Here is a 23,018-nt window from a genome sequence, read left to right as displayed (position 1 = left end):
CATTTCTTTTGATGGCTGCATAGTATTCCATTGTATATATATACACCACATCTTCTTTATCCATTCATCTGTTAATGGACATCTAGGTTTTTTCGATAGTTTGGCTATTGTGGACATTGCTGCTATAAACATTGGGGTGCACGTGCCCCTTTGGATCACTACGTTTGTATCTTTAGGGTAAATACCCAGTAGTGTGATTGCTGGGTCGTAGGGTAGCTCTATTTTCAACTTTTTGAGGAACCTCCATGCTGTTTTCCAGAGTGGTTGCACCAGCTTGCATTCCCACCAACAGTGTAGGAGGGTTCCCCTTTCTCCGCATCCTCGCCAGCATCTGTCATTTCCTGACTCGTTAATTTTAGCCATTCTGACTGGTGTGGGGTGGTATCTCATTGTGGTTTTGATTTGTATTTTCCTGATGCCGAGTGATGTGGAGCACTTTTTCATGTGTCTGTTGGCCATCTGGATGTCTTCTTTGCAGAAATGTCTGTTCATGTCCTCTGCCTATTTCTTGATTGGATTATTTGTTCTTTGGGTGTTGTTACTGCACTTTTTACTTCATCATTTGTTCCAGACAGTTTGGCCATAGATGCCAGATTAGCCATCTGTCTCCAGCTATAATCCTCTTCACATACTGCTCCCTCCACCTGGACTATTTCCCTCTTGAGCGTCCTCCCTTGTGCACCTCTATTTATCCTTTCAGGTCTCCCATTAGGTATGACTGTACTGAGAAGAGCTGTCAATCCTGTATGATGTACATATTTCTTCCAGTTAGAACATTCTAGTTTTCCCATCTTAGCAGTGATCATACTCTACTATAAATGTTAAGTCATCTGAATCCCTCAGCAGACTGTAAAGTCCACGAAGGCAGATATTTCCCTTATTTGGTGAAATATCCCCAGCATCAGAGTGAGACACCCAATAAATATTTGATTGAATTGTGAGAGAAAATGAGGTATTAATTATTGTATGAGGCGATTTTCCAATTAACTTCTAGGTTTTAGAATCTAGAGTGATTCAGTAAACTACTGGAAATACTAGAATACAATGACTACTGCCTTTTTTTTTTTTTAAAGATTTTATTTATTTGAGAGGGAGAGAGAGAGAACATATGAGCACAGAGGGAGAGTGAGAAGAAGAAGCAGACTCTCCCCCAAACAGAGAGCCAGAGGTGGGACTCGATCCCAGGACCCTGAGATCAAGAAGGCTTAATAGACTGAGTCACCGAGGTGCCCTTGTCTACTGCCTTTTTTTTTTTTTTTTAAGATTTTATTTATTTATTTGACACAGAGAGAGAGAGATCAATCACAAGTAGGCAGAGAGGCAGGCAGAAACTGAGAGGGAAGCAGTCTTTCCACTCAGCAGAGAGCCTGATGCAGGGCTCCCTCCCAGGACCCTGAGATCATGACCTGAGCCAAAGGCAAAGGCTTAACCCACTAAGCCACCCAGGTGTCCCTGTCTACGGCCTTTTTAAAAATGTGCTTATTGTTCCTCCATAAAGAATAGTAGAGTTTAAAACTGAAGAGAATCCTAGTCATCATCTAGCACTAGTTCACTTTGGTAGTTGAGGAAGAGGGAGCTCAGAGGGCCTGTAACTTGTACAAGCCACAGACCTAATTGGACTTGAACTCAGAGCTCATAACTTTCAGTCCAGAGTGACTTCTTCTTCCATGATCTCATAATGTAAGCACTTTTTAAAAAAGATTTATTTGACAGAGAGAGATCACAGGTAGGCAGAGAGGCAGGCACAGAGAGAGGGGGAAGCAGGATCCCCGCTGAGCAGAGAGCCTGATGCGGGGCTCGATCCCAGGACCCTGAGATCATGACCTGAGCCGAAGGCAGAGGCTTTAACCCACTGAGCCACCCAGGTGCCCCTATATAAGCATTTTTAACAGACTAGTGTGGTATGATTTTTATACTAATTGAAAGAACTAATTATTGCCTCTAGCCTCACATGTTCTACTTATTTATTTATTTAAATATTAAATATTTATAATTTTTTAAAAATTAAATTGATTTATTTATTTTCAGAAAAACGGTATTCGTTATTTTTTCACCACACCCAGTGCTCCATGCAATCTGTGCCCTCTATAATACCCACCACCTGGTACCCCAGCCTCCCACCTCCCCTCCACTTTAAACCCCGCAGATTGTTTTTCAGAGTCCATAGTCTCTCATGGTTCACCTCCCCTTCCATTTTACCCCAACTCCCTTCTCCTCTCTAACACCCCTTGTCCTCCATGATGTTTGTTATGTTCCACAAATAAGTGAAACCATATGATAATTGACTCTCTCTGCTTGACTTATTTCACTCAGCATGATCTCTTCCAGTCCCGTCCATGTTGCTACAAAAGTTGGGTATTCATCCTTTCTGATGGAGGCATAATACTCCATAGTGTATATGGACCACATCTTCCTTATCCATTCAACCGTTGAAGGGCATCTTGGTTCTTTCCATAGTTTGGCAACCGTGGCCATTGCTGCTATAAACATTGGGGTATAGATGGCCCTTCTTTTCACGACATCTATATCTTTGGGGTAAATACCCAGGAGTGCAATGGCAGGGTCATAGGGAAGCTCTATTTTTAATTTCTTGAGGAATCTCCACACTGTTCTCCAAGGAGGCTGCACCAACTTGCATTCCCACCAACAGTGGAAGAGGGTTCCCCTTTCTCCACATCCTCTCCAACACATGTTGTTTCCTGTTTGGTTAATTTTGGCCATTCTAACTGGTGTAAGGTGGTATCTCAATGTGGTTTTAATTTGAATTTCCCTGAGGGCTAGTGATGATTAACATTTTTTCATGTGTCTGATAGCCATTTGTATGTCTTGATTGGAGAAGTGTGTGCTCATATCTTCTGCCCATTTTTTGATATGTTTGCCTGTTTCATGTGTGTTGAGTTTGAGGAGTTCATTATGATCCTGGATATCAACCTTTTGTCTGTACTGTCATTTGCAAATACCTTTTCCCATTCCGTGGGTTGCCTCTTTGTTTATTTATTTATTTATTTGACAGAGATCTCAAGTAGGCAGAGAGGCAGACAGACAGAGGGGAGGAAGAAGGCTCCCTGCTGAGCAGAGAGCCCGATGTGGGGCTCCATCCCAGGACCCTGGGATCATGACCTGAGCCGAAGACAGAGGCTTTAACCCAATGAGCCACCCAGGCACCCCACATGTTCCACTTTTTAAAATGTACCTGCTGGTTCTGTATATCTTAATAGATTCCAACTGTTTCTCAGGATGAAAAAACCACTTCCCGGTCTGTAGAGGCCCAAGTGTCTTCTGGAGCCCCACCTCCCAGGTAGGGTTGGTAGCGTATCCCATTGGCTCTCTGACGCACTGCCCACAAAACACTGGAAGTTACACTTCAGATTTGGTGGCTTCCCTGTTTGTCTCAGAAGGGTAATTACTGAGTAGATGCCATCTGGATTTGATCTGAGGTACACGCATATGTGTAAAGGAAGTAACAGACTTCTGTTTAGCTCGTGCGAACTCTGTTCTCCATTGCCTCTCTGAGGCTTACTGACTGATGTCCATTATGTAACAGGAGTTGGAAAGGGAATTGCTTCTATAAAAACCAAGCTGAGGTGTGGAAAGGACTGGATAAGAGTAACTTACTAAGGATAATTATAGTAGAACTGAATATAGATGAGAAAACAAATATGAGGGAGAATTGTTAGTGAATTAAAATTTTTTTTATTTAAAAATTTAATTTACTAACAACTTTTTAAAAAATTGAGGGAAACCAAAAATAGAACCACTTTACTAAAGCGTTATGATGCTCTAGTTAATGGACTTATTCCAAAAGAAATTCCTTGACAATTCATTCAGAGATTGTGCATAAATGTTTTTCAAACGTTAATTTAGAATAAAATGTACAACATATCTTTTCATTATGATGCCCTGCTTCTCAAGGGGTAGAGCCTGCCCTATATATTTCATTTCTTCTAAATTTTACTGTGCCTGATACAACATCTTGCATATGCTTCTAATGATGGAATTTGATTTCCCTAGGTATTAGTGGGGCCCACTCCTTCTTTCCTTCCTTCCTCCTTCCTTTCCTACTTTCTTTCTTTGATTGGCCATGCCCTTTTCTTTTCTTTTTTTTTTTTTTAAGATTTTATTTATTTATTTGACAGAGAGAGAGGTCACAAGTAGGCAGAGAGGCAGACAGAGAAGGGGGGGGGCAGGCTCCCTGCTGAGCAGAGAGCCCAATGTGGGGCTTGATCCCGGACCCTGAGATCATGACCTGAGCAGAAGGCAGAGGCTTAGCCCACTGAGCCATCCAGGCACCCCTATTGTTTTGTTTTCATCTTTATTTCCTTTTTTTTTTTTTTTTTTTTTTTAACTTGCAGGCAGTTTTTTCCAAAAAGAAGAGAGAGAAATGGAATAAGGAGATGTCTAGTCAACCAGTCTCTATCGGGGCCTTCGCCTGTATTTGTAGTTCTTGATTCTAAAAAAGAAACTAAAAATGAAGTGAAAGACAAGTATTTGAAACAGATGTTCATGCTTGAATTAAAAAATTCCAAATGCAGCCCTTTGACCCAGCAAGTCTACTTCTGGAAATCTATCCTAAGGAAATAATTAAACACATGCAAAAAGATTTAGCTCTAGTATGTTCAGCTCAGCCTTGTTTATAATGGAGGCAAATTAGAAACAATTTGAATTTTGAGCTATGGGGAGTTAATATTATAAATATATAATATTATAAATATTATAAATACAAGGAGATTCCTCAGTTAAAAATAATGTATTTACTGACATATAAGGATAGTTATAATTTATTAATTGAAAAATGAAGGCTATAAAGTGGATAGAGTTTCATCCCATTTTTGTAGAAGAAAAATTTGCAAAAATGACTAGGAAGATAAAGATTATATGGTGGTAATGAAATTAATTTTTATCTGTGTTTTAAACTTTTCTACAATAAACTTCTCAAAAAGTTATTTTATATGACCTTTTTCTTGAGAAGTAATTGGTTATAGATAAATATGGAAATATTTGAGGTCTTATGAAAAGGAAAGGGTTTATTTTACTTTCTTGCCTTGATACCATTTTTTATTAGATGCAATGGATTCCAAATCAATAGCTATGCTAGATGGAGTCTTGGGAGAAGAGAGCAGGTGACTTGGAATTTATTTCTAGTTTACTTGTTAATTCTCCTTATAACCTTGGGACATTTATTTTTCAGCTTTTTGTCCAGTAACTCTCCCTGTAAAATGTGGAGAACTTTCTTATTCCTACCCCAGCAGAGATATTGGAAATATAATGGGTCTCCACCCCTGGACTGGAACATAGATACACATAATAAATACTAAATTAAGGGGCGCCTGGTCGGCTCAGTGGGTTAAAGCCTCTGCCTTCAGCTCAGGTCATGGTCCCAGGGTCCTGCTCAGCGGGGAGCCTGCTTCCTCCTCTCTCTCTCTCTGCCTGCCTCTCTGCCTGCTTGTGATCTCTGTCTGTCAAATAAATAAATAAAATTAAAAAAAATAAATACTAAATTAAAAGTAACCAATTTATGATAAAATTCATAAGAATTCACATGGCCACCAAGGGTAATTTGTCTTTCTTACCCTAACTACTCTGAACATGCTCTATATTGCCAAGTTAACTCTGAGCCATTACTTACTAATGAATTTAACAAATATCTGAAGATTAACAGCCTAGATTTAAATCCTGGCTCTTCCCTTTAACTCTGTGAGCTTGAGGAAACAAATTAATTTCTCTGAGCCTCAGCTTCCTCATGTACAAAACAAATAATACATTGTTGTTGTAGAGATTAAAGGAGATACAAAAAAATGTAATGCCAGACACATAATAAGCTCTCAATAAATAATAACTATTAAGTGCCTAATATGTGCCAAATCCTGAGATTCACATTCATTCATTCAACGAACATTTATTATTTAGTATGGGCCAGAGTTCTAGGTGATTGTGTCACATCAGTGAACAAAAGAGACAAAACAGACTTTCTGATTATTGTGGAGTTTACATTCTAGCAAATGCAAATGCAACCTGTGGTTATTGATAATAAAAATTTTTGTTGTTACTATTAATATGTCATGTTCTAGCCATTGTGTAAGATGTTTTGTTTAAGATTTATTTATTTACTTATTTGACAGAGCATAATCAGGCAGAGCGGCAGGTAGAGGGAGAGGAAGAAGCAGACTCCCCACTGAGCAGAGAGCCCAACTTGGGGCTCCATCCCAGGACCCTGGGATCATGACCTGAGCTGAAGGCAGACGCTTAACCGACTGAACCACCCAGACAACCTGTGTAAGTGGTTTTTATATATAATCTTATTTTCTCATTAACCATGTGAGGTAGGAATTATTGTTGTTATTTGGTGGTGTAGAAACTGAGCTTCAGAGATATAATCAATTAAGTCAGCAAATAAGTAGAGGAATTGGTATGCAAACCACAGTTGACCACACCTTTCTACCTCCACTTGGTGAGTCATTCATTGGTCATTGTTATTTTTGCTTATGGTTCTTTTCTTTACATCCTTGCCAGCACTTTTTGCATTGCAGTAGGAGCTGCAAGGAACAGTGTTTGAGTTTCCCTTATTTTGTATTAAAATACTTAATTATCTCTGCAGGAAATGCTGAAAACGAATAAATGACTCTCCTCTATGTGTAGAAAAGGGCTTATAATTAGTGGGAGAGAGAAGTCGAGATAAAGCCTTGAGAGAGACATGTGGATAGGATCTGGGGGAGTTCTCAGGAGAATTCCCTTGATGTCAATCATTGTACCAGGAGGGAAACAAAGTTGATGCCTCCAGTTTGTATCTCATGGTGTTTCTTCATCTACGTTTCCTGGATCCTCCAGCTCTAAATATCTCTCCTCCTCTGCTGTTGCCCAATTATCTGGAATGTCCATGTCCTCAAAGCCATGCTGGGTAACTACTGCTAGAATTTCAAAAATTATTATTATGAAATATTTCAAGGATCTAGAGAAGTGTAAAGAATATCATGTACTCACAATTGTTTGGTCAAATCTTAACATTTTGCCTTTTTGTTCCAGTTCTGTTTTTTAGATTAAAAATATGAATGTATTTGAAACCCCCTGTGTACCTCTCCATTCTCTCTCCCCCTCCCTCCCTTCCAGAGGCCACCACTGTTCGAAATTACCATTATGGTATGCTTATGGTGTGTGCTTCTATCCTGTCACTTGCTACGTATAAATGCATGGATAAACACACTTCTACCTGATGCTCTGAGACACAGTTTCGTAGCTGTGTCCTCACCTATGGGGGTGGGAGTTTCTCTAGCGTGTTTGGTTGGAGCTGCAATGCTGGGTTCTATTGAATGCACACGGGTACGGCCAAATTTACCTCCACAATGGTTGTACCAGTTGATGGCGTGTGTGACAGCTTCTGAGCTGCCTTAGTTATGCTTACTCTTGTCTAGTTTTAAAAATATTTTTGCCAGTTGGATGCATGTGAAATGATCTCTCATGATGGTTTGTATTTTCCTTATACTGAGGCTGACCATTTTTTCATGTGGTTCTTGGCCATTCATGTCTCCTCTTGGTTAACCTATTTATTCATATTCTTGTCTTTTTTGTCTGTCCTATAGTTCTTTGTCTTGTTGGTGGAAGTAGTTCACTGTATATTCTGGTTACTAATCTTTTTCCAGTCATATCTTTTGCAGGGATCTCCACGTCTCTTGCTTGTCTTTTGCTTTGTTTATAGGGTATTTCGGTATACAGTCAAGTTTAATTTGAAGGTAGTCGATGATTTCACTGTCTTTATTGGGTTTTCAAGTATTATTTAAAAAGTTTTATTCCCACTCCAAAATCATATCTGTATTTTTTTCTAAATTTTTTTTCAAGTTTTGATGTTCACATTAATCATGTAATCTAAATAGCATTTATTTTGTGGTTGGCATCAGCTGGGGGTCCATTTTTCTTTTTGTTCCATATAGATCATTGGTTGGTCCAACACCTTCACTGTATAGTCTGTTTTTCTCCCACTGATCTGTTACGTCTGCCTGAAACCAAGTTTCCATGCAGTTGGGTTCATCCAGGGAGGTCTTTGCTTGATTGATCTAGTTGTCTATTCCTAGGCTAATATCACACTGCCTACATACTGTAACATCTTTTACATCTTGATATCTCAGAGGGAGAGGGGGCCTACATTGTTTTTAGTTTGTTCAAAAAATTTTTTTTTGTTTTTCTTAGTTCTTCATTCTTCTATTGGATTTTAGGATCAGCTTATCTAGTACGAGAGAGGTACATGTGTTACAGTCAGTGAACCTGGATCAGTGCCTCATTACCATCCAACGTTTAGAGTTTACATCAGAGATCATGGGCTTTGATCAATGTATGATGGCATATATCCATCATTATAGTAGCATCTAGAATAATTTCACTGCCCCAAAATCCTCTGTGTCCCACTTACTCATCCCTCTCACTTCTACCCCGCCCTTTGCCCATTTAAAAACTGGGTTGTTTGTTTTGTCTTGTTGAATTTTAGGAGTTCTTTATTCTGAATATTAAACTTGTGTTGGACATATGATTTGCGAATATTCTCCTATTCTGTGGGTTTTCTTTTCACTCTCTTGATAGTGTCTTTTGATGCCTAGAAGTTTTAAATTTTCGTGAAGTCCAGTTTATCTATTTTTTTCTTGTGTTGTCTGTGCTCTTGGTATCATATTTAAGAAACCATTGCCCAATCCAAGTCATACAAATTTGCCCCTATGTTTTCTTCAAAAAGTTTTATAGTATTAGCTCTTAAATTTAGGTCTTTGATTCATTTTGACTTAATGTTTGTAAATATGTATTAAGTAAGGGCCAACTTCATTCTTTTGCCTGTGGAATCTGGTTGTCCTAGCATCATTAAAAAATATATATATATATTATTTATTTATTTATTTGACACAGAGAGAGACAGAAAGAGAAGGAACACAAGCAGGGGGAGTGGGAGAGGGAGAAGCAGACTCCCTGCTGAGCAGGGAGCCTGATGTGGGGTTCAATCCCAGGATAGTGATCTGAGTTGAAGCCAGGTGCTTAACTACTGAGCCACCCAGGCACCCCCCCCAACATCTTTTTTCTTTAATTTTTAATTTTTTATTAACATATAATGTATTATTAGCCCCAGGGTTACAGGTCTGTGAATTGCCAGGTTTTACACTTCATACACTTCACAGCCCTCACCATAGCACATACCTTCCCCAATGTCCATAACCTAACCACCCTATTCCTACCCACCTCCTGCCAGCAACCCTCTGTTTTGTGAGATTAAGAGTCTTATGGTTTGTCTCCCTCCCAATTCCATCTTGTTTCATTTATTCTTTTCCTACCCCGCCCAAGCCCCCCACTTTGCCTCTCAACTTCCTCATATCAGGGACATCATATGATAATTGTCTTTCTCTGATTGATTTATTTCGCTCAGCATAATACCTTCTAGTTCCATCCATGTCATTGCAAATGGCAAGATTTCATTTCTTTTGATGGCTGCATAGTATTCCATTGTATGTATATACACCTCTTCTTTATCCATTCATCTGTTGATGGACATCTAGGTTCTTTCTGTAGTTTGGCTATTGTGGACATTGCTCTAGGATTGTTTTTTGAAGAGACTGTTCTTTCTCTTTTGAGAGGTCTTGGCATCCTTATCAGCATAAACTGACCATCCATCTGGAGGTTTATTGCTAGGCTCTATATTTTATTCCATTGGTCTATATGTCTATTCTTATTCCAGTACTATAGTTCTGATTACTGTGGTTTTATAAGTTTTAAAATCAAGTGGCATGAATCTTCCAAAGTTGTTCTTCTTTTTCAAGTTATATTCACTATTGTGGGTCCCTTGAAGCTCTATACGAGTTTTTTTTTTTTTTTTTTTTTAATTTTTTAAACTTTTTTTTTTTTTTAAGATTTTATTTATTTATTTGACAGACAGAGATCCCAAGTAGGCAGAGAGGCAGGCAGAGAGAGAGGAGAAAGCAGGCTCCCTGCTGAGCAGAGAACCCCATGCGGGGCTCGATCCCAGGACCCTGGGATCATGACCTGAGCCGAAGGCAGAGGCTTTAACCCACTAAGCCACCCAGGCGCCCCTATACGAGTTTTTGGATGGGTTTTTCCATTTTAAATCAAAGATCCTTGGGATTTTGATAAACACCACATTGAATTTATGTGTTGCTTTGTGTAGTGTTATTCTCTTAACAACATTAAATCTTCTAATCCATGAACATGGGGTGTTTTTCTATTTATGAAGATCTTTACGTTCTTTCTAGAGTGTTTCACATTTTCTTTTCACAGATTACTTATGTTGGTTGTTTGCTGATACTTGTTAGTAAGATAGTAACAAATCTCTGTAATACAACAGAAAAGGATTTTCCTGAGATGTAAAGTCTTATAAATGTTACCTAACATGAGAGAAAGCGACATAGTATTACTTTTAGCACCAGAATCGGTTTCCCTAGTGATGATCTTTTAGGATTCTTGAATAAGGAGAAAGATAAAAATTTCTCTGGCTTACAGATTCTCAGGAGATTTTGTTGACCTCCTTATCCTTAGTAGGTCACAAGAGATTAGTTTCCTCTATGTTGAATTTGATTAAAACAAAAAAAAATTTTTCAGGAAGATTTTCTTGTTGAATCCATGTTCAGTACTGCAGAATCTTCACTAATTCCATCTTCCGTCATCATATTCCCATAGCAGTCTCTATCATATAATAGTATAGGACAAAATACTCCAGATGTTTGATCCGGAGCCCTATCTTCTGTCTCATACTCCAAGTTAGTTGTAATCCTTCAAACATTTAAATTTACTGGCACGTGCCACTCACCCCTCCTACCCTATCATTAAGTTCACAGTATGCTGTGAAAATTACTCAAGTTACTCAAACTTTACTAAAGCATTCAGGGAATTAGTTTTCCCAAACTTTTCTGTCTCCTTAAATGCAGAGTCCGGCTATACGCAATCTGAAGAGTGACTCTAAATGTTTTTCCGTCAGATAACTGTTCTGCATCAAAGCAGTGCTAAACAAGGAAAACCAAGAGCTACTATTTAGTCAGACCCTTCAGGCTTAGAGGGAAAAAATGGCCGTTCTTTGTTTGTGAGCCACGGCAAGATGGGAGGAGGGGAACAGATTTAGTCTCTGGACCCCTGTATTCTCTTTGCTTTTGCTTATTGACCTTTGTAAGGTCAGCACGAGTCTTCTACTGTCAGAAGCAAGTACAAAATATTCCCTTAATATTTGGGGCAATTTGAAATCTGTCATCTATTTTAATTTTTACAGTAAGTCTGCAAGACAAATATTATATATAATCAGCCTCCAAGGGGTTGAATAACTGGCAATGGTCATGCAGAGAGTAAATGACAGGGCTGGGTTCAGAACAGAGCTATCTTGTTCCAACACCCATGCTCTTGTCATTTTCCTAGTCTTGGCTTCATTATTCTTAAACTTTGGCACTAAAAGTCATTTATTCTTCAATAGGTATTTGGCTAACAAGAGCCCAGGCACCCTATTTCTCTTTCTACTATTTATAGAAAGATTCAACCTGGTTATAATGTCCTGAAGCAGGACAGTGGAAGAATAAGGGGAAGGGACTAAAGGGAGGGTTGCTATTGACGTAGAAACAATAGGAATTAGTTGGTGATCGAGTGGGCGGGAAGGAGCAGGTGGTGTCAAGATGAGTCAGAATACACAGGCTCATTGAGAACCATTCTTCCTTTTTATATAATCTATTCATTTCAGAGAAGCACCTGCCATTAAAAATGCTTTTCTCTGAGGCATTCTAGACCCTTCTTATTTATAATTTACCACCTGTAAGCAATCAGAAGTCCATGACACACAGTGGTTTGGATTGAGCTAAGGTGGACTGATCTTGAATTGTGTGTGCTGTGAGGCTGGTATGTCGGAGGGAGACTCTTTGCTTCTGAGAGTACCCAGACAAAGGCCTAGCCTCTTTATCTCACTGCAGCTTTGCTGCATAAAAAATAAAAAGGGACTCCCAAAAAGGTTGAAATGTCATTTACACTTTTGAGTTTTAGAATATTATTCTATACTGCAGTGTAGTAGCCCTCTGGTTTTGTTGTTTGTTTGTTTGTTTGTTTGTTTTGGTCTGTCTAGCACCTTCTGAGTACTGAGATCAGGTGTTCTTCCCTTCAACCACATGAGTCTAGAAGGAGCTGCCATGCTTTTATAGCTCATTGGTCCACGGTGGACACCTGACTATTGCAGGTCAATCAAAGACTCTTCTCATGATATTTGAACTTAAGACCAGAAAAATTTGAGCAATTCCTTGCGAGTGGTGATACTTTAGCTGCCTTTCAATGGCCATATTTCCTACCATGTGTAGCAGGTGGTGAAGATGGCTTGCATGGAGAAGCATAAGTGAGAGGTGGACAGAGTTTTGCTGGTATATGTGTCCCTGGGCCCTGTTCTTGCGGTCGCCTACTACACCCCTGTCCTTTAAAGATTTTGTTGTCTAGCCATTCCTTGAATTCTGTCCTCCAGGGCACTCTCATTTTGGTCATTTGTGTGCCTATCATTTATAATAAAAAAATAAAGGGGGAAGTTCTATACGATAGTGCAGTTCTCACATTTGGGTTTTAGGAAGGTTTTAGGATAGACCCCTTCACCAAGGTCCAGTCTATTTTTTTGTTTTTCCAAGTATTGAGGGGCTCGATGTTCCATCTAATTCTACTGACTTTCCTTTAAATAGAACTGTTTTTTAAATGGTGAGAAACTTTATTAGCTTCAACTATGCCCAAACCTACCCAAGTAATTTGAATATTAGCTTATGTTTCCCACAATTACTAAGGAGGTGAGAGAAAAACTGGCCAATTTTCAAAATGTGTTTGTTAAGGTTCTGAGATGAATAGGACCATCACCATCATTTGGGTTCAAAGTGCTAGATACTGAGTTTCAAACCCAGTGAGAGGAAGACAAAGGGGTCCCTGGCTGTGGCCTGGAGAGCTAGGACTGATGCAGCCACCTCTTAAATGATTGCCCTTTCCTGCCCTGGAACCATGGACAGTTCCACTCTGCTCAGCCTAACCAGGCAGGTCGCACTGACATCCAGTCAGGTAACATCTTCAGCATTACAGGAAGATTTTTAAAAATATGGTATTCTTTTTTAAATTATTATTATGTTACATTAGTCACCATACAGTACATCATTAGTTTTTAATGCAGTGTTCCATGATTCATTATTTGCATATAACATGCAATACGTGCCCTCCTTAATACCCATCACTGGGCTCACGCATCCTTCCACTCCTCTCCCCTCTGAAACCCTCAGTTTGTCTCCCGGAATCCATAGTCTCTCATGTTTTTCTCCGCCTCAGATATCCCCCTCTTTATTTTTCCCTTCCTTCTCCTAATGTCCTCCATGCTATTCCTTTCATGTTCCACAAAATATGGTATTCTTATTTTGATTGTTTCCAGCTGTGAAATTCTTTTTTAAATTGTATTTTATTTTATTATTCATTTTTTAAAAGTAAGTTCTGTGCCCAACATGGGGCTTGAACTCATGAACCCACGATTAAGAGTCATATTCTCTACTGACTGAGTCAGCCAGGTGCCCCTACAGCTGTGAAATTCTTACGCTGCCCATTTGAGTGCCTTTCTTTATCTTCCAAAGTTTCTGAACTACGTTAATAACAGTGGTTTGGTTTTTTAATGTATACATCTTTCACGTTGTGTGCAATATTTTTGTTTTGTTTTGTTTTCTAAGTGTAATCTGTGCTCCATTTAAAAATAAAATTGGAGGGGCACCTGGTTGGCTCAGTTGGTTAAGCATCTGCCTTTGCTCAGGTTATGATCCTGGAGTCTCAAGATTGAGCCCTGCATCAGGCTCTCTGCTTAGCAGGGAGTCTGCTTCACCCTCTGTTCCTCCCCTTCTCGTGTTCTCTCCCTCTCTCTCTCTCATTCTCTCTTGCTCTCTTTCTCTCAAATAAATAAAATATTTAAACAATTAAAATAAAAATAAAATTGGAAAGCACATCACCCATGATTACACGACTTGAAGCCAGCAGCATTCACATTTGGGCAGATTTCTCTGGTATCTTTAGGGAGTATTTTCTAAGCTTGGCTTGGCAGCCAGCCAGGCATCTGTCCCAGACTCTTTGACCTCCTGCACTTTACTGTTCCCTTAATAGAAATTTACTTAATCGACCCTGCCCTCCCCCTCCTACTCTCCCAAAGTAAAGATTAAAGCCAGCTGCTTGAGGATTCTGGTAACTGGTGTGAATGGCTGGGCATCCTGACAACAAGGAGGGCAGGGAGGAATGGGATCCAGGCTCTGGTGAGGGGGAGACACCAGTGGGGGAAGGATTTCAGCTGGACAGTGGCTCAGAGGCCTTTAGACATGATGGCACCAGTAGAAACAGCCCTGTGCTGCTGTGCAGAAACTCTGTGCTCTTGCTCCCTTTCTTTCCCTTCTGTTCACAGAGCTGCCCAATGCTCCATGCCCGACACAGGGCGAGGAGGAGTCCCACGAAAACCAGCTTCATCCTCATTCTGCTGAGCCTCCTTGAGGGTGTTTTTACATTATTCTCTTCTTAGTTGTTTTGAATGGGAAGACCCTCACGTGATTCCAAATAGATCTATGCCCTTTATGCTGCAAAAGTCTCCCTCCTTTCCTTCCCCATCACTCTTTTTTCACCCTCCCTCAACTCACTGCTGGTCTCAGTTTTTCATTTTTGTGTGTATTTATCTTGAGTTTACTTATGAATATTAAAGCAAATACAAATATATTCTGCATTCTTGTTTTCTCCTCATAAACAAAAGGATGCCTCTTATATACATTTTCTGCAGCCTGCTGAGCTTGTTTTTTTTTTCTCCCACCTAATAGACTTTGGAGACTTTAAAAAAAATGTCTGTGCATTGAAAGCTTCCTCGTGCATGTTTATACCTTCAAAATATTCTATTGTGCATATGTAGCATAATTTATTTTACCAGTCCTCTATTCAAGGGTATTTGAGTCCTTTACAGCTTTTTGTTATTTTGAATAATGCTGCAATGAGAAACTTTGTATATATGTTGTTTCTAAAGTATGACCTAAAGGATACGTTCCTAGAGGTTAAATTACTGGGTCAAAGGGGACACTTAGTTGTAATTTTGATCTATGTGCCCAAATTCCTTCCACAGGGGATTGTACCAATTTATACTGCCACTGGGAAAGTATGAGAGTAGTGGTTTCCCCTGCGGGATTATTACGTGTTTCTTATATGTGGCTTTGAATTGTTCTTCAGTTGTTTTACCTTGGATGTTGTCCTCCTGGTTAGATGCAAGTTTACTGAGAGCAAGGGCCCAGTGTTTACCACTTTTGAATCATCTGCATTTATAAAATACTATTTATATGGCATCCTAAGAGCACAAAAATTTGTTTGCAGTGTGATTTGGAAAAAGAATCCAGTTAGACCTTAATGATAAAGATTTCTGAACTTGGTATGAGTTCAGCAGAACTGACTTCTCTCCCCCCACCCCAAAGTAATTATGAGGCTTGTTTCATGTAGTTATGGAATGAGTCCTGAGACGAGGTTCTGTGACCTGGGCTTATGGTGGGACCATGCGTGTGTGTGGGCTTCTATCCTGGAACCCAGGGTCATCTACCAGATTTTATCTGGTGGTGTCTCAGCATCAGCAAGTCTAATTCCTTGCCTGTCCAGTCATCTCTTTTCCTTCTTCATATGTGCCAGTGCCTGCCCCACAGTAAGTAGAACAAAGAGCTCCTTTTAAAATTTTGTGTCTACTGCATATGTAAACATTATGTCATTGTAATCTAGCTTTCCTATATCCTAGTAGCAAAAATGTACTGACTCTTTCTTTGTTCTCTCCGTGTCTACCGTGTTGGTTTCACCCATATGTATTGTCCCGTCTTGGCACCCAGGGGTCTTCAGACTTTTTGGCTTATACATCCTCCAGAGGGTTTCTGGAAAAGTACATGCCCCCCCTCACATCTTTATAGTCTGTATCTAAAATTTTAGGTTTAAATAGTTGTGAAGGATATATTTTATAGTTTATTATCAATATTGACTTAAAAAAATTACTGAATATACATATACCTGCATATGTGTGTGCTAAGCCATTTTATACACACTCACACGAGATACTTATTTACCAGTCATACCAAGGAAATATCCTGTTTCTAATTTTTGCTTTTTTTTTTCTATTTGCATCTTAATGGGGAGGCTTTGCTTCTCTTTGTTTTGTTTACATACAATCTGGCAACTTTAAGTGTACAGTTTGATAAATTTTGGTAATTGCATGTAATTACATATTTTACCACAAAGAATATTCATGTTGAGGCTTTTGTGTGTGTGTGTGCATAATACATGTATGTATTTATATACAGTGTGAAGTCTTAGGATAAATATAAATGCGCATATATGTATGCATGCGTATGTGTATGTGTGTTTATTAAAATAGACACACCTAAATGTAAAGTCTTAACATGAATAGATGCAGATAGAGCTATGTATATAGTATACATATACATATGTATATGTAGACACACATATATGTATGGTATATTTGTTATAGTGCATATATAGGAATGTGTGTATATATATATACACACACATTTATATATCCCCATTGAGCATATAAATTATATAAAAATATATTTATATTTTGTGTACATATATACATAATATATATAATACAATATAAAATATAAATATATTTATATAAACTACAGATGATAAAATATAGAGCATTAACACAAATATATAGATAGGTCGATTGATCCAGATGTATGTGTATGTATGTATGTGTGTGTATGACACACACACCTACTCAAAACTGTGGCATTATTCTTTTATATGTCTGAGGAGGAAACTAATTGTGATTGATACTCACCATCATCCATTAAAACACTACAGGAACAAACTCTCCTTTAAACCTCAGAAATTTTACATCATTCTTTTTTCCCCTGAGTTTGAATTTCCATTCCACTTCCTATATGGACTTTTCTCATGTATTTTTTTTTTAAGATTTTATTTATTTATTTGACAGACAGAGATCACAAGTAGGCAGAAAGGCAGGCCAAGAGAGAGGAGGAAGCAGGCTCCCTGCTGAGCAGAGAGCCCGATGCGGGGCTCCATCCCAGGACCCTGGGATCATGACCTGAGCCGAAGGCAGAGTCTTTAACCCACTGAGCCACCAGGCACTCCTCTCATGTATATTTTTATGCTTGAAAATCTTTCCATGGTCACCCTGTTGTATTGCAATAAATACATATAAAAATATATTTTAATATTTTTATTTCCTGTGACTGTATTTCCTATGACCATTGAATACTGTCTTCTGTTGGAGTTATCATTATAATTATCAGCAATATACTTGGTCAGAACAACAATGTATCCTTCAAATTAGTAAGTAATTACTAAATGTAAAGTTATATTCTAGTGGAAATATATCCTTTAATGAGAGAGATGAGATTTTTACCACAGTGAGGTTGTGTATCTGGGTTTGGTTATTTTCACTGCTAGAGTGGGTCAGGGTTCAGTAGCAATTGTGTTTCTCAGGGGAAATGCCAAGGAATCTCGTTCATATGAAAAGAAGATAGGAAAGGAAAGAATTGTGTTATAGCACCCTCAGTTAATTCTTTGAGCTCATTCTGAGCCCCAAATCCTCTGTTGACCTATTGTCAAAAGTCATTTTGAATGCTCTCTAAGTCTGAGACTCTTAGGCCTCCTTTAGCTTTGTTGAACCCAAAGCATCGGAAACTCCCCCGATTTGTACATGCATGTGTTACTCAGTCTTGTTACTTCCGCACCAACACTAGTGTTCCCATTTCTCTTTCTGTTTGGTGCCCAAGGGGGTGCACCATGGTGAGACTGGCCTAGGTGAGAGGTGTTCTTGTCCTTTGTAGAGTGGAAGGAGGACTGTTGGGGAAAGGAAGAATCTGATTGTGCCACACAGGCAAGAGCTCAGGCCGGGAAATTGTTGAATTTATGTTGCATATCTGGACACCGATTTGCTAAGCTGCTGGTGTCTCGTCCCGTATAGAAGGTGTTCGCAGCCCCCCACTCGAAGACCACCATTTGTCAGAGCCCCTGGTCTCTTCCACTTCCCAAGGTCTCCTTTAAGCCTCCCGGCAGTGGAACATGTTCCAGATAGAGGCTATGGTTATCTCTTTTTTTCCGCAAAAGTGGTGGTCCAGGCTGGTCACAGAACTGCAGACACTTGATCTCTTGATTCTCTCTAAGCTTAAAAAGGCAGGCGTCGGAATTTGGCTGCTCCAGCAGACAGGAATTACGAAGAGACTCATGGGAAAAGAAGAAAATAAATTAGAAAACATCACTGTCTCCTTATCCCTTCAAAGTACAAGTGGGGCCTGACCTGGGGTTCGCTCAGTCTTCTATCTTAGCACTGTCAACAGAGTGAATGTGCTCACTTCTCCATTTAAATGGATTTTCATGGCTGAAATGCAGTGAAAAGTAAAATTACATTTTCATTTCTAGCATTTGTATACTTGTTTAGCCATAGATATTTTCAGAAGAGTGAGTTTGATATTTAAATTCATGATAGAGGACACCTGGGTGGCTCAGTTGGTTACACGTCTGCCTTTGGCTTAGGTCATGATCCCAGGGTTCTGGGATTGAGCCCTTGGTATTGGGCTCCCTGCTCAGTGGCAGGTCTGCTTCTCCCTCTCCCTCAGCTGCTCCCCCTGCTTGTGTTCACTCTTTTGCAAATAACAAATAAAAAAATAAAATCATGACAGATATATACCTAAAACTAATATAATATTAATGTCGATTATATCTCAATTAAGATAATAAAATAAAATTATGATAGATGTTCTGTTGAGTGATGGAAAAACAGTTACCTCACCACAAAGCGAAAAAACAGTTTGGTGAAATTGAGAAGAAATAGAGTTGCTGGGGGAGGGAAAGGAAGAAAAATTAATCCCATAACTCTGTTATGAATTTATGAATATGGGCTCTTTTAGGGATGCTTGCAAAAGAGGCAGAGACATAGTAAGTAAGCTAATACTAAAATATGAATGTTTATTTTGTGGAAAGAGCTATTCACTTCAGATAGTCAACATTTTCTTTATCTGTGACAGGTAAAAATGCACTTGACAAACAACTCATTCGAGATGAGCAGAGAGAATGAAACAAATGGGATTTGGCTGAGTGTCTGAGTCTGGCTTTCTGTAAGAGAACAAGATAGACTGGGTGGCTTAGGAATAGCAAGCATTTATTCCTCAGTTCTGGAGGCTGGAAAGTCCAAGATTGAGGCAGGGGCCTCTCTCTGGTGAGAGTCTGCTTCCTCATGGATGCTGTAACCTCACAGCAGAAAGGGAGTCAGGGATCTTTCTCGGATCTTTTCATAAGGGCCCTAACCGCTGGCTCATAGAGGGCTTCACCCGTCAAAAGTTTCCACCTCCTCATACCATCCCACTGGCGATGACGTTTCAATGCATGAATCTGGAGGAACACAAACACGCGGGCAGTAGTGGTCTGCTTAGGTGGCTTCAACAACAGAAAATCTATTTTTTTGTAACTCTGGAGGCTGGAAGTCCGAGATCAAGGTGCCAGCACGCTTCGGTTCCACTAAGAGCTGTCCTCCAGGTTTGCAGGCACCCCCTTCACCTTGTGGGTTTATCTGGCCGTTCCTCAGTGTGTGTGTATGTGGAGGGAGAGATTGAGATCTTTTTTCCTCTTTCTGTAAGGGCACCGGTCCTTACATCTGATAAGGATCCCACTTTTTTTGGTTTTTTAAAGATTTTATTTCTTTTAAAAAAAATGATTTCTTTATTTCTTTACTTGAGAGAGAGAGAGGCAGAGGGAGAGGGAGAATCTCAAACATATTCCATGCTGAGCACAGAGCGGGTCACGGGGCTCGATCCCAAGACCCATAAGATTGTAATCTGAGCTGAAACCAAGAGTCGGATGTTCAACCAGCTGAGTCACCCAGGCACCCTGAGGAGTCCACTTTTATGACTTCATTTAACCTAAATGACCTCTTAGAAGCCCTGTGTCCAACTACAGTCACGTTGGGGGTTAGAGTTTCAACAGATGCATTTGGTGGTGTGTGGGGGCTGGTGGTGGTGGCAAACTTCAGTCCATAATACCAGGAGTCAGAATAGGAGGGTCTCACCCAGAATCTGCCAGTAAGTGGCTATGGGCCTGGCGGGCATGTCACTTGATTGTTTTTCTGGGTCTTCAGACAAACGTTTTGGTTCTGGGGAATGGTGTCCTGTTCCACAGGAGTATATGATCCTGAATTGAGGAACAAGTAGCGTTTTGTTCACTGTGTGTTTACTTTGGCAAACGAGAGGATAGATACATTCAAAACTATTTTTAAAATTTACTCACAACTGAAAGAGAACCAGAATTTTTAAGGCATTAGCAAGAAAAGTTCAATTTTCCAGAGAGTCCTCTGATAATTAGGATTTTATAGTATGCCAGCACCAAAAGTATGACAAAAAGAGGGGAGAATCTGTATAGGGTTGAACTGATTAAAGAGTAAGGCCAAAGTCCAAGTTTGAGTTTGGCAACTAATCTCTCAGCGAGCACCAGGGTGGAAAGAAAGAACAAATGACCCACAGAAGAATACAGCTAAAATCGCCTGCTGTGATTTCATTCTGAAACCCATGTCACCCTCTCTCTTAGATTTGTTTCGTTTTGTGTGAGCAAACACCTGAAGTAATTTTTTCAGATACGATGAGTGTTTATAGACCTGAATGTATTTTGAATGATTTTTTAACCACAGAATTCAGAGCTCCAAGTAGTCTTTCTCTCAAGAGTTTGAAGACATTCTTCCATTGTCTTCGGGCAACTCATATTGTTGATGAAGTTTGCTAGTTTAATTCTCTTTCCTCTTCGTGTACGTTTTCCCTCCTCATTGGAAAATTTTGAAATTTCTCTTTTTTAATATTTTTTATTTATTTGAGAGAGAGAAAACAAGCAGGGGGAATGGGAAAGGGAGAAGCAGACTTCCTGCTGAGCAGGGAGCCTGACACCGACTCGACTCTAGGACCCTGGGATCATGACCTGAGCTGAAGGCAGACGCTCAACTGACTGAGCCACCCAGGTGTCCCTTAAAATTTCTTGAAGTTTGAACTTTCCTTGCAAGGTCACTAAGTTGAGTATTTGTTCGTTCACTCTGCGCAGTGCTCATTGGGCTTTTAATCTGAAGACTTGGGTCTGTCTTCAGCTCAGAGATATTTTCTCTAATATCTTTGATGACCTTCTTCCCTTTCCTTATTTCTTTTTCTCAATTTGGAATTCCTATTGAAGGAATATTGGGCTACCTGAATCTATCATCCATGAGCCTTATCTTTGGTCTCTTATTTCCACAATTTGGTCTATTTGCTCCTTAATCTGAAAGTTCTCCCTTACTCCAGTTCACAGATTGAGTCCTTGCCTGTGTGCATTCTAATGAATTCATTCCTTCTATTGGATTTCCTACCCCCTGTAATTATACTTTAATTACCAAGTGCTCTTTTTTGTTCTTTTCTTGATCTGTTTTCCATGTGTAGCTGGAAGGCAAAAGCTAAATTTGTTTAGGTGGAGAACACCGGAATTCCCAGCTTCCCCAGTGGCTCCGAATGCTGCTTGCTAACAAATTATCCTAATGATTGTCTGTGGGGCACTTCTGTACTTCGGGTTGCCAGCCAGTTTAAAGCTCCTGTGGAACTTCTTTTCAAGACCTGTGGTCCCCTGAGGTGTTTCAGCTGTCTTTGTTAACCCCATTCTGATGCTCTCTATGCCCTATATATTCTCTATGCTTCTATGTTCGCAGGCTTTCTGGTCCTCTGATGGGCTACCTTTCTTATTTTTGTACTTCTGTTATTCATTCTTTCTCAAAAAATCTTTCTGGCAAAACATCTTTCAATGGGATTTTGGATGGGAGAGGAGAGGGTTCCTGTACCCAGTTCTTGGTTTAGACTGGAAGTCTCATTTCTTCCTTAAGCCTGGTTCTCTCTTCCCTTTCTTCCCACTTTTTGGCTTATCTTCTTAGCTCGCAGGAAGGTTCTCACAGCCAAGAATTCTGGACAATTCTCTAGGCAGGCTGGACTTGGGAGGTTTGTCGAATATTCTGTGTTTGCAAGGATGAGGGAATATGATTGTACTCCCAGCTCCTCCTTTGCCCTGTCAAAGGAAAATTGTATCAGACAAATTTAAATCAGCAAGGAAGACTTAATTCAGTACTAATGCATTAGGGGTCAAGACTTAGGCTAGGGGTGAGAGATGGATTCAACTCTGAATACACAGGAATAGTGTGGGTCGGGTGGGGGGGTTATAGCCAACAGGAAGGATGAGAGGCACCAATGGATGGAAAATTCCTAAGAGGAACTTGGGCAGATACTAAGGGTTGGGGGATTCTTGCTAAACTGGCTTAGCAGGATTGTGTGGAACTGGTTATAAGCAGGCTGAGGACTGGGACACAGCCTGGTCAAGATGAGAGCTCAGAAGAGCAGGACCAAAGTGTGGTCAAAAAAAGGGATCCTCGTCAGCCCCTTCCTCATTCTGTGTATAGGTACTGAGAGTATTTCTATTTAGTACTGGGATTCTTGGCCTCCTGACCAAGTGGCTATCACCCTAAGTGGATAAATAGCCTAGATGTAATGTGATACCTCATTCTTATTTATTTATGTATATTTGATTGGTGACATTTCCTTAAAGATTAGTCATTCCTCTGGAAGGCAGAAATGAATCATGGTTAAGCAAACATGCTTTGAGGGGGGACCTGGGTGGCTTAGTCTTTTAACCGGCTGCCTTCAGCTCAGGTCGTGATCCCAGGGTCCTGGGTTCAAGCCCCATGTCTGGCTCCCTGCTCAGCAGGGAGTCTGCTTCTCCTTACCCCTACCTCCTACCCCCACTCTTGTTCTCTCTCTCTCTCAAATAAATAAATAAAATCATTTAAAAAAAGGGAATACGCTTTGGAATTAGAAGCACTTAGGGTCAGATCTTTGCTACTTATTAGCTGTATGAATTTGAACAGGTCACTTAAAAATACCTTCTTAGAGTTAACTATTAATGTAATTATCACTGTTCATTACGTGGAAACTACCATTAATTTTTTTTTTTAGTTTTTATTTTTTTAAAGATTT

General features: G+C 39.7%; 1 protein-coding gene across 2 annotated transcripts in view; it reads left to right on the top strand.

The window, feature by feature from the left end:
* EXTL3 (exostosin like glycosyltransferase 3) overlaps positions 1 to 23,018 on the top strand; it is a 143,935-nt gene that overhangs the window by 13,794 nt on the left and 107,123 nt on the right. For both annotated transcript variants that reach the window (XM_059372512.1, XM_059372475.1), the window contains exon 2: positions 6,120 to 6,273. The gene's annotated coding sequence lies outside the window, so the exon portion shown is untranslated. The remainder of the gene's footprint in view (positions 1 to 6,119; positions 6,274 to 23,018) is intronic.

Source organism: Mustela nigripes, chromosome 1 (assembly GCF_022355385.1).
Source record: "Mustela nigripes isolate SB6536 chromosome 1, MUSNIG.SB6536, whole genome shotgun sequence".
Taxonomy (NCBI): domain Eukaryota; kingdom Metazoa; phylum Chordata; class Mammalia; order Carnivora; family Mustelidae; genus Mustela; species Mustela nigripes.
This window is presented reverse-complemented; position numbering and strand designations above follow the sequence as displayed.